The sequence below is a fragment of the Malus domestica genome, chromosome 10, assembly GCF_042453785.1.
Source record: "Malus domestica chromosome 10, GDT2T_hap1".
Lineage (NCBI taxonomy): Eukaryota > Viridiplantae > Streptophyta > Magnoliopsida > Rosales > Rosaceae > Malus > Malus domestica.
Window position 1 is genome coordinate 957,715 of NC_091670.1, and position 13,710 is coordinate 971,424.

Here is a 13,710-nt window from a genome sequence, read left to right on the forward strand (position 1 = left end):
GCTGCTTCTATCCGACGGTCAAACCGCGTAAGCTCTATTTTCCCACTTTTTATTTTATTCGTTTGGTGATTCAACTGCTCCATTATTTTATTTTTGTGTAGCTCCATTATTATTTTTTATACTAATGCAGAGCACACCACAGTTGAATGTTTCTAACAAACACAAAATTTAATTGCATGCACTTCTTTTCTTCCAGAAACACAAAATTTAATTTTCTTTAAGTTGACCCAGTGCGTTTACTTAGACAATCACCTGTGCGCTAGTTGGGAAAATTCATCCTCGGACTCATCGTCCTCATGGTTCACATTCACAAGTGGCACAACTGAAGACTCTGCTCCTCTTACTACAGTTGTAGTTCCTGTCACACTATTGTCATGCCGAGAAATTACACGCTGCAGATCATCATTCAGTGCCAATCCCTGACATAGAAGCTCCTCATCTCTGAGAGGAGAGCAACCACAACTGTCACTATAGCATCAAATCTATGAGTAGAACTCAAATCCATATCAAATCACTTACGCAGTCTCATTCACAAGAAGCCTGACACGCTTTTGGTATGAACGGCACTGATCAACAATCACTTGTTCCTTCAAACCCTGCCATAGTTTTTCATTTTGACCATTTATGACAGTTAAATTTGCACATATTAAGAGCCCGGATGGTAATATTATGATTTTGGTTCATTTATTATATTTTAGCAAAAGCCAAAGAGGAATTGTATGGGAGAAAAGAGGAAAGGGCTCAGATGGGTGAGCATGAAAATGAATATGGAACGGTATTTAAACCAAAAAGCAAAATCAATCTCAACTGCTCTATATTTCTCTTTCAAGTTTTTATTTCACCCATTTCCCATCAATCGTCCATACCTCCTCCCCTTCTACAAGCACAAGAAAAGTGCAGCCCTTAAAGGTACTAAGTTTCGAGTAATTAACCACCTAATTCCGACCCTGCTAAAAGTCCCGATCAGGATCCTCTCCTGAGCAAATGAAGCTGATCCTCTGATCGGGCCCATCAGGCCGTTCAAAATTTATCCAACAGCTACAAACAGGGGGTTCCACTAAAAGTTATAATAATTGTAGCCGTTGGATAAAATTTGAATGGTCCGATGGACCCGGTCAGGAGGATTCTCTCCATTTGCTCAGGAGAGGATCCTGATCCAAAAGTCCCAACTTCAAAATTTTTTACAACCACAGTAATTGACACCCAATTACTAGCCTCCTCCACCTCTGGATAACTAGCCTTATAAATAAAGTTTTGTTATCAATATTTCTCCTCAAATAATTTACATACAGTGCATGGTAAAGAAAAGTATGGACCATAAATATTCTCCACAATTGACCATATACAAGTTTCAGAACTTTCAACCGTGGTAAGAGTCCCATATGAAACTTTCCCCGCTAGAGAACTCCACACACAAAAACAAAAAATAGAATCATTGGCCTCTCAACAAAAATATTTCTAGAAAAACATAAATAAGAAATTATCCTTTAATAATACCTTTTCGGAAAGAAATTAATCAGAAATCTAAAATAAGGTAGAAAATAATATTACCTCAGGATTCTTAGGATCCAAGGCATTAAGCATTTCCATCAACACATCTGCAATTCCACGAGCATTCTGAATCTCTGGCAAGCTGATTAAAGACAGTTCCAATCAGGATGGATCTATCATAGCTTCAATTAAAAGGATGATTTTTGCAGCAGAAGAACAACATTGTTACCATTCAAATACAAACATATAAGACAATGACATGTTTCAACTCTTCTTCCAGCCTTGAAATAGATTTGGATGACTAAGAACTCCTATTCTCAAGCCTTTGGTACAACTAAAGAACCGTATATTTATTCGTAGATGATCAATTGAAACACCCCACAGATCAATTAATTCAAATAATAATTAAATACTAATAGTCGCTTTAAAGAATGTGTTACATATACAGATGAAAAAGAAGATTCAACATCATTACCATTCAAATACAAACATATAAGACAATAACATGTTTTAACTCTTCTTGTATTGGACGACAATATCGTTTAGGATACTTGCTTGATTCCCCTTGATCTTAGGAGTAGAATTGATCCGTATGAATCAATGTAAATTATCTTTATTTCCTTCTTAGAATAGACTTCCTTGTATTATATAAGTCTTGTATTCTATTGTAAAAGTGTGAGAAATATTCAAAGTTGATTCCCAGACTTCATATTTCTAAACCCTAGCCGAGTTACTTTTCAACATGGTATCAGAGCACCGTTTCTGGTGATGGTGACTCTGAATACCCACACAGCTTCCGCAAATCCTGACAAACACAACATCACCTAAACCACCATGGGCGATCCAATACCTAAGGCGTCCATTGACACCCAAAACCCTATGGAGACATTCACAGATGTCTCGAACCCTTTTATTCTACACCCCTCAGATCAACCTGGGAATATCTTGGTCTCCAAAACACTTCAAGGAGACAACTACAATACCTGGAGTCGTGCTATGCGAATCAGCTTGAGCGCGAAAAATAAACTTGGCATGGTTGATGGCACCATTGACCCTCCATCAGAGACTGACAAACAATTTGCATCATGGCAAAGATGCAATGATATGGTTCTTGCCTGGATTCTCAACTCAGTCCACGATGACATTGCGAGCAGCGTTTCTTATTACACGACAGCAGCCGATGTTTGGGCTGACCTGCGAGATCGTTTCTCACAAGGAAACGACTCACGGATTTATCAAATCAAGAGAGAGATCGTTGAACACAGACAGGAACAACAATCGATCTCGGTTTACTACACGAAACTGAAAGCGTTGTGGGATGAACTGGCATCCTACAATGAAACTCCGACTTGCACCTGTGGGGGATTTAAGAAGATAAATGATCGAGATGAGAAAGAAAGGGTGATGCAGTTCCTGATGGGTTTAAACGACTCTTATGCAGCAGTACGTGGACAGATACTATTGATGCAGCCACTACCAGACACTCGGAGGGCATATTCCCTTGTTCTCCAACAAGAGAAGCAAGTAGAGGTATCTCTAAATCGTAACAATATAAATCTGCATGCTATGAATATAACCCGTAACAGGGAAACTGCTGCACCAAAAGGAAACACCATTCAATGCTCATATTGTGATAAAAAATACCACACCGTGGATCGATGCTTTTACCTGTATGGTTTCCCGCCGGGCCATAAGTATCATGGCAAATCAGTCAAGCCACCAAACAAAAGAAAACCTACGGCAAACCAAGTAACGGTGGAGACCGAGACCACCAAGGGTGTAGACTCACGACACAAGGCGACGTCCAGTGACGGTCCAAAGTTCACCACAGAAGAATATAATCAACTTATGGCAATGCTCAAGAAGAGCAACATTGATGGTAATCCGCAGCATTTTGCAAATGCAACAGGTACAATCACACCTTCTTCTAACTTGTCAGAGAAAACTTTATATTGGATCATTGATAGTGGGGCAACAGACCATGTATCTCCTTCTCCTCATTTGCTAGACAAGAAGTCATTATCCATGCTGGATTCTGTTCAATTGCCGAATGGAGGACATGCCTTAATAGACTCGATTGGTTCTATACAAGTTACCCCTACATTAAACTTGATGGAGTGCTCCATGTGCCCAACTTTCGAGTTTACTTATTATCTGTTAGCAAACTTATTGAAGCATTACGATGCATAGTGATTTTCTTCCCTGATTTCTGTATGATACAGGACATGGATACGAGGAGGACGATTGGCCTGGGCAAGCGATATAATGGGCTTTACTACTTGGCGCCAGAACAAAACCTTCGCCTTGCTCATCACATTAGCCGCAACTCCACCCTCTGGCACCAACGATTAGGGCACCCTTCTACCGGTCCTCTGCAAACTTTAACCAAACAAGTTCCATCAATAGTATTTGATTCCAGTCATACATGTGACATTTGTCCTCTTGCTAAACAAACCCGGTTATATTTTCCATCTAGTTTTATTTCTTCTAAAGCACCTTTTGATTTGATACATTGTGATATTTGGGGACCTCATCGAGTCAATTCCCATTCGGGGGCTCGGTATTTTTTAACGATTGTTGATGATTATTCTTGCTATACTTGGATACATCTCATGTGTTTTAAATCTGAAACACAAGGGTTGTTACATTCTTTTATTGCTTGGGTCCAAACACAATTTAATTGCATACTTAAAGCACTTAGGGCTGATAATGGTGGTGAATTTACCTCTTTACGTTCTTTTTTTGATAACAAGGGTATCATATTCCAAACTTCTTGTCCGTCCACACCACAACAAAATGGGGTTGTTGAACGGAAACACCGTCATCTCCTAAATGTTGGTCGAGCTCTACGGTTTCAAGCAAATTTACCACAAAATTTTTGGGGGGAAAGCATACAAACAGCGTGTTATTTAATTAATCGTTTACCTACACCTCTTCTTAGTCATAAAACTCCTTATGAGCTTTTGCATTGTCAAACTCCCGATTTTTCGCATCTTCGGGTTTTCGGTTGTTTATGTTATGCTACCAACCTCCATCCTCACCATAAGTTTGACCAACGTGCTAAAAGATGTATTTTTGTTGGGTACCCATTAGGTCAGAAGGGCTATCGTGTTTATGACCTTACCACACACAAAAATTTTTCCACTCGTGACGTGATCTTCCATGAAACCACGTTCCCTTTCTCCACTCAACCACTTGACCATCACCCTGCTACACATATCCTACCTATCCCCACCGACTCTCTATCTCATCCTAATCCCACACCGCCACCGACTGCACCTCCTTTCCCCACACCGACCGACACCTTTTTATCCACACCGACAGAAACTGCTCCTCTCACTCCCACAAAACCTTCTCTTCCTATAGAACCTTCTCTTCTCACACCGACCGAACCTCACTTAGTCTCTCCACCACTTCCTACCCTACCTGCCCCACCTGCCCCACCTGCCCCTCGCCAATCTGGTCGCGCCCTCAAGCCCTCTGTCAGGCTCCAAGGATACCATTTATATCATGTGCAATCCCTTGCTCCCAGCGCCACGTCCTCCTCCATGTCAGGTACTCGCTATCCTTTATCTCACTATGTATCTTATGCTCATCTTTCACCATCGCATCGTTCTTTTGCTTGTGCTATTTCGACTCTTGTCGAACCCACTACATTTCCACAGGCTAACGGTGATCCTCAATGGCGTGCTGTCATGGACTCTGAGCTTCTGGCCCTTGAACAAAACAACACATGGACTCTCACTACCTTACCTCCTGGTCATCGCGCAATCGGTTGCAAATGGGTCTACAAAATCAAGTACAACTCTGACGGTACCATCGAGCGTTATAAAGCTCGTCTTGTGGCCAAAGGTTTTACTCAACGCGAAGGTATCGATTACAAGGAAACTTTTGCTCCTGTTGCCAAACTCATCACCGTCCGTTGTTTATTAGCCGTTGCTTCTGTTCGTCATTGGTCCTTACATCAAATGGATGTTCATAATGCCTTCCTTCATGGTGACCTTTGTGAGGAAGTTTATATGCAGCTGCCTCCTGGACTTCATCGGCAGGGGGAGCATAATGTATGCCGACTCAACAAGTCCCTTTATGGCCTTAAGCAAGCCTCTCGCAGCTGGTTCCATAAATTTTCCACTGCCATAAGTCAAGCCGGCTACCAGCAGTCAATGGCTGACTACTCCCTATTCACTAAGGTGCGTGGAAATTCGTTTACAGCCGTCTTGCTTTATGTTGACGACATGATTATCACAGGCAATGATGAGGCTGCCATCCATGACCTCAAGCAATTTCTTCAATCCCATTTTAGCATTAAGGACCTTGGACACTTAAAGTATTTCCTTGGTGTGGAGGTGGCTCGGTCTTCTCAAGGAATCGCCATCTCACAACGTAAATATACACTTACATTATTGATGAAGCCGGCTTACTTGGTGCAAAGCCTGCAAAGTTCCCAATGGAAGAAAACTTGAGATTATCTCCAACAGAAGGGCAACTTCTCCATAATGCCTCACAATACAGGAGGCTTGTTGGGAAACTTATTTATCTCACAATCACTAGGCCGGAGATTTCATACTCGGTCCATATACTCAGCCAATTTATGCAACAACCAAGAAAGCCTCATCTAGACGCAGTGCATCGTCTTCTACGATACTTAAAGGGACCACCTGGACAAGGGCTTCTTTTTCCTTCAAATGGGAGTTTAACGTTGAAAGGATATTGCGACGCCGATTGGGCTCGCTGTCCACTTACGAGAAGATCTGTCACAGGCTATTGTATATTTCTTGGAGGTGCACTAGTATCTTGGAAAACCAAGAAACAATCTACCGTTTCGAGATCCTCAGCTGAAGCAGAGTATCGTGCCATGGCTTCAGCTATATGTGAGCTTACGTGGATGAAGTACTTATTGGCTGATCTGCAAATTGATCACAAGGGTCCGGCAAAGTTACACTGCGACAACCAAGCTGCACTCCACATAGCTGCCAATCCAGTTTTTCACGAACGCACCAAACACATAGAGATCGACTGCCATGTTGTTCGTGAACGACTACGTTCTGGGGTTATTTCGACAGCCTATGTACCTACTGGACAACAGCTTGTTGATATATTCACCAAGCCACTTGGACAGTCAGCATTCCGTTCTCTACTTGGCAAGATGGGTGTTCTTGACATTCACACTCCACCTTGAGGGGGAGTATTGGACGACAATATCGTTTAGGATACTTACTTGATTCCCTTTGATCTTAGGAGTAGAATTGATCCGTATGAATCAATGTAAATTATCTTTATTTCCTTCTTAGAATAGACTTCCTTGTATTATATAAGTCTTGTATTCTATTGTAAAAGTGTGAGAAATATTCAAAGTTGATTCCCAGACTTCATATTTCTAAACCCTAGCCGAGTTACTTTTCAACATCTTGCAACCTTGTAATAGATTTGGATGACTAAGAACTCCTACTCTCAAGCCCTTGGTACTACCAAAGAACTGTAGTTTTCTTCCTAGATGATCAATTGAAACACCCCAGAGATCAATTAATTCAAATCGTAATTAAATTCTAATAGTGGCTTTAAAGAGTATAGGCGTGTTATATATATAGATGAAAAAAAAGAATCAACCTATCATATATACAGGATGGCAACTTGTTTAGTGATAGATTCAGAACAACAGATAGAAAAATTTGAAAGATAAGATACCTTAATCAGTGGCGGATCCACAGTGGGGTCAATGGGGTCGCACGATCCCTTGGAAGCCATGGAAACAACCTTAGAGACCCATTGGAGCTGCTAGTGCTACCCCTTGAAGCTGCTGGTGCGACCCCTTGGCTGCACACCAAGTGTTCGACGAAAGGTCTGAAAGAACTCTTGGCTGGGCTGGTTGAAGACGAAGACGAAGGCACGCGCCTGTTTTTTTTTTTAAACAACCTAGGCAAAACGATGTCGTTTTGGCCCAGGAAATTTTTTTAAATGACCTGGCCAAAACGATGTTGTTTCGGGCCAGGTCTGAATAAAAAAAAATGTTCAGCGTGTCCTGGGCAGGTCTAAAAAAAAAAAAAAACCCAGCGTGTCCTTTTCAGCCCTATTTCACACAGATCCGAAGCCATTCATTCCAAAAACCCCAAATTTATTTTGTTTTCTCCTCCTCCAACCCTAAGTTCCAAACTCAATCCCCCCCAAACCCTCAACTCCATCTCATCCCTTGTTGCCGCCATTAAGGTGCCTTTGTGCTGCCGTCGTCGTTACTGTGGTGGTGGTGCCACCAACTTTGCTCTTTGTATTTGCTCATTGTTATTGTGAAATTTCACAATTCAAGTAAGTTCTAAACCCTATGTATGATATATTTAATTTAATTGAAACCTAATTCATATTTATTTTGATTATATTGGTGGTTTGTTTATATTGTGAGTATTTATTTTGAATATTTTGTATATGTAGAATATATTTAATTTAATTGAAATTCAATTCATATTTATTTTGATTATATTGATGGTTTGTTTATATTGTGAGTTTTTATTTTCATTATTTTGTATATGTAGAATGCAAGATGAGATATTTAATTTAATTGAAATCCAATTCATATTTATTTTGATTATGTTGATGGTTTGTTTATATTGTGAGTATTTATTTTCATTATTTTGTATATGTAGAATTATTATGGAACAGTTTTTTAAGAGAAAGTCATCATCGGGTTCGGGTAGTTCGAATAATGTTAATAGTTCAAATACTATTGGTAGTTCAAGAACTCCAAGTTCAAGACAAAGTCAGTTTGATGATGTTTTGGGTAATCTTGAAGCGGATCTTGGATTGAGAACTCGAATAATAGATTATGATGCTAATATGAGAGATGAGGTCCGAATATCATATCTACAAAAAGGACCTTGTCAACCTAGAGGTCATAATTTCCCAATAACTAATATGTCGGGAATTAATCGACGCTTCATTCCCCAATGGTTTGATGAGTTTGATTGGTTGGAGTATAGTATATCTAAAGATGCGGCATTTTGTCTCTATTGTTATCTCTTTAAAACCAATTTTGCACAAGTAGATAGTGAAGCTTTCACTGTAGATGGATTTAAGACTTGGAAGAAAGGGAGAGAAAGATTTAAGATGCATGTTGGACCGGTTAGGCGTGTTTATAATAAGGCTAGAGAAGCTGCTACAAATTTGATGAATCAAGCTGCACATATTGAAACGGCAGTGAGCAAACACTCCGACCAAGTTCGTAAGGCTTATCGCACATGCTTGAATGCATCAATCAAGTGCACTAAGTTTTTATTGCGACAAGGTCTTCCTTTTCGTGGCCACGATGAAAGTGCCACTTCAAGCAATAGGGGAAATTACTTGGAGCTATTGCAATTCCTTGTAGATAATAATGATAAAGTTAGAGAAGTTGTGATGGAAAATGCTCTGGGGAATCTCAAATTACTAGCTCCTAGCATTCAAAAAGAAATTGTGAATTCATGTGCCCTTGAAACACTTGATGCTATCATGGATGGTCTAAAAGATAGATTCTTTTCAATATTGGTGGATGAAGCACGTGATGTGTCGATGAAAGAGCAAATGACTATGATGTTGCGTTATGTGGATGACAACGGGCATGTAATTGAAAGATTTGTGGGTATCTAACATGTTACCAACACTACTTCAAGTTCACTAAAAGATGCTATTGACACATTATTTTTTCGCAACGGTTTGAGCATTTCCAAGCTACGAGGACAAGGTTATGATGGTGCTAGCAATATGAAAGATGAGTTGAATGGCCTTATAACAAAGATATTGAGAGAACAATTTTGTGCATATTATGTTCATTGCTTTGCTCATTAACTTCAACTAGCTCTTGTTGCCGTAGCAAAGAGGAATATAGACATTGCCTATTTTTTTGCAACGGCTAATAGTGTGGTTAATCATGTTAGAGCATCTTGTAAGCGGCGTGATTTACTTAGAGGGCAACTTTAAGAAGAGCTTGTGAATGCTTTTGAAAATGATTGTCTTATAACGAGACGAGGCTTAAATCAAGAAACAAGTCTCTAACGTGCCGGTGACACACGATGGAACTCACACTATGGTACCTTGATTAGCATCATTTCCATGTTTTCATCCGTGGTTCATGTGCTTCAAATGGTTATTGATGATAATCCCAATGAAAATGCGGGTGAAGCAAATAAGTTAATGAGAGAAATACGTACTTTTGAGTTTGTGTTTCACATTTTCTTGATGAAAGTCATATTGGGACTCACAAATGATTTGTCACAAGCATTGCAAAGGAAAGATCAAGAAATTATGAATGCAATGGCTTTAGTGAAATCATGCAAGGAAAAGCTACATTGGATGAGGAATAATGGGTTCGATGCATTAGTTGATGAAGTATCTACTTTTTGTGAAAAAACATTATATTGATGTTCCTAACATGAAAGAGGCATTTATACTTCCAGGGAGGTCAAGCGTAATGCTCCGATAAAGACAAATCGTCATCATTATCGTGTGGAGCTCTTTATTTATGTCATTGATGAGCAAATTACAGAGTTAGAAGATCGCTTTAATGAGGTAAATACTGAGTTACTTATTTGTTTGGCATGTTTGAGTCCGAAAGATTCATTTGTAGCTTTTGATAAACCAAAGTTACTTCGTCTTGCTCAATTTTATCCTTAAGACTTTTCGGATGAGGATCGTTTGACACTTGAAGATCAACTTGAGATTTATATTCATTATGTGCGTTCCAGTAGTGATTTCTCTCAATTGGAAGGGATTGGTGATCTTGCAAAAAAAATGGTGGAGACAAGGATGCATCAAGTATTCAATTATGTATATTTGCTCATTACATTGTCTTTAGTTTTACCAGTTGCAACTGCTTCAGTGGAGAGAGCATTTTCTGTCATGAATATTGTTAAGGGTCCACTTAGGAACAAAATGGGAGATCAATGGTTGAGTGATAAGATTCCTGGCTCTGCCACTGTCCTTAATGGTGAAACCTTTTCCAAGCAGATACTAGACATACAAAAAGATTTAAGCTTAAAGACCTTAATATCCAGCTTTTGGGTAATTGGTAAGTATCTGCTAACCTTCCCTTATACGTAAAAAATTCTGATAACCACAATCAAGGCAACAACAATAAAAAACAAAAGCAAAAATTCCATGCTTTAAGTAGAAAAAGCTCACTTCTGTTGTAAAACCCATTCATAAAGATTTAGTCAACCATTAACAATCATTCACTGTTGTATCAAATTGAAAACAATAAATTGTGTAAATTTACATTTGTTTTACTCAATTTTTTTTTCATTAAGCTTTCATGTTACTGTAAATTTAGGTGTTTTCTCTCTATGTTGGTGTATCTGCCTAAACTTGTTAAATGTTGGTTATCTTATGCAATTTTTGATATACTTAACAACCTTCTGCCTATGAGCAATGGAGCACCACAAATTTATCTACATTATGGTTGTTAGGACAATGGATTAGGCTGTAGGATAAATTTGGACATACAGCTAACCCTAGAGGTGATCTAAACAATCTACAAAAGACTAAGAGCAAACCCTAATAGTTATGTAAACAATACAAAATATCTATGCTAGCATTAATGATAGAAAAAATATCTATGACAATTTTAATAAATGGAATGGCTAATCAAATAGTAAACAACAATTAAAAACGATAAACTGAAAAAGGGTTAACCCTAAGATGAGCTAAACAATCTACAAAGATATATGACAAATTTAATGAAGGAACAAAATATCTCTAACAATTCTAAAACAGAAAAAGGATCAATCACACAAAAATTAATCAAGAAACAAACAAATTAAATCAGTGGAAGACCCTAATTGACTAAAACAGAGACATAATCCTAGCACCCAATTGAACAATTTATAAACATCCATGGCAATTTGAATGAAAGAACAAAATATAAATGAAAATTTTAACAAAGCAAATGGCAGTTGGACACTAAACAATGAAAAAAAAGCAGTGCATTACCTTTTGAATCAAGGGAGAAAATTGAAACCCAGACCTTGCCATTCGTCCCTCAGCCATCCCCTTATCACCGACTCTGCGCATAACCCATTAACCCTAAAGACTACACACACCCATGCTTTCCGCTCTGGGAGATTCGGGAAAGATGGAATAATTATACAAAGAAGAGAAATGATTTGAAGTCTATTGTTCGATTTTCTTATTAGCACAAAATTTAATCAAGCAAGGATGAATTGTTTTATAAATTACAGTTACGGATCATGAAATTCAACAAGCAACAGCTGAAATAGTTGTACAAGCATAAAAAAAGGATGCCGACTGACATCTTTTATTAAAGATTAAGATCAAAGGACTGACGAGATTTATAATAGTAAGGATGTAAGAGACATCCTCATGTCAATGGGAGAATTGATGAATACTTGACAAGGTTAAGGCCTTTCAAATATGTAGTCAAATTTTTCTGCAGTCTTAAAGCATGCACAACACATTCAAATTTGATGAAGTATATATGAAACAACCAACAGGGCTTCATTGATTCTCAATTTCCAACACATGTTTGCAAATTGAAACATTCTCTCTATGGTCTTCAACAAGCCCCAAGGGCATGGTTTCAATGCTTTTCCAACCACCTGGAACATTTCAGTTTTGTGGCTTCTCAGGTAGATTCGTCTCTCTTTGTTTACTGTCATGGTTTAGTTCGCATTTATTTACTAATCTATATTGACGACTTCCTTATCATAGGCAATAACATCTAGTGCATTAACACTTTGATGAAGGACATGGGCACAACTTTCTCCATGAAGGATCTTTGTCCTTTGACTTATTTCTAGGCATGGAGGTTCACCAATCTAGCAATGGGGTTCATTTATCTCACTCCAAGTACCATGGACTTACTAAAACGCACAAATATGGTTGATTGCAAACCAGTTTCCACACTTGCAATCAGTGGCAAATGACTCAACCTTTACGATGGCAAACCATTGTCAGACATCACTAAATTCAGAAGCGTGGTAGGTGCTCTTCAATATCTCACATTCACACGTCCAGATATTGTGTGCTCTATTAACTAGGTTTGCCAATTCATGCACAAATCTACCACTACACACTGGATTGTGGTCAAGAGAATTCTTCGTTATTTAAAAAGGAAAACTAATGAAAAGGGCTTGAAAACTTTGAGTTTTAATGATAAGGACAAAATAAAGGGTAAAGTGAATAGTACCAGGATTGACTTTTTAGTGTAAAAATGTGGTTTTTCGTTAAAGTAAACAGTACCGGGTGCTTTTCGTTAAAATTCCCTATTTAAAATCCCATGGTCTTGTGTATAAACCCGGACATTTCACTCTTATTGCCTTTGCTGATTCTGATTATGCTAGAGACCCCGATGATCGCATATCAACAGAAGGATATTGCATTTTTCTTGGTTCTAATCTTGTGTCCTGGAGTTCCAAGAAACAAAAAGGTGTTTCTCATTCAAGCACAGAGTTCGAGTATCGCCAACTTGCCATTATTGTCGCCACAATTTCATGGTTTCGAAAGTTATTCAATGATCTTCATCTTCAGCTTTCTCCTCCAAAGGTGTGGTGTGACAATATTTCTGCAATCTCCATGGCTTCCAAACACAACATGTTGAGGTGGACTACATTATATTAGAGAGAAGGTACTCGACGCAAAATTCAAGTGGGCTACGTAGCTACCCAAGATCAAGTTGCAGAATTTTTAACAAAAGGCCTGTCCACTTACCAGTTCAACCATCTTCTGTCCAAGCTTCCCGTTCACCGGCAACCGCTCAGCTTGCGAGGGTGTGATAAACCAAGTTTGAAATCAAAGCTTCCCACCACAAAACTCACTGGAGATCACAACGGAATCAGTCAACAGGAAGGCTTAGGTAAAACTTCTCAACAGTCCAATCCTTTGGTTGTTGAATGATTTTGAATTCAAATAGATTATTTGTTAATTATATTATCTGTAAATTATCTTTGGTTTGTTTTTGAAGAGTTTGTTCTTCACTCAAATTCTACTTGTAATCTCTATATAAACATTAATATAATACGCTCAAACTATCGAGCACAATTCTTAAAAGAAGATTGATTGACTAGAACCATGTAGGTGAAAAAATAGCAGGAAGAAGATGAAGGGGGTGGTCGGAATTTGAGGCTTACCGATCAAGGGCGTAAGGGGATGGGATGGTAGTGAAAAACTAACGGGAAAACAGGAGAAACACAGATAAAAATAAATAATAATAAAAAAAAAACAACGAAAAGGGGGTTGCCG

General features: G+C 38.7%; 1 pseudogene; it reads left to right on the top strand.

Annotated features, from left to right (window-relative positions):
* The first annotated feature begins 8,133 nt into the window (after positions 1-8,133).
* LOC114827254 (uncharacterized) lies at positions 8,134-13,365 on the top strand (annotated as a pseudogene).
* Positions 13,366-13,710: the final 345 nt, after the last annotated feature.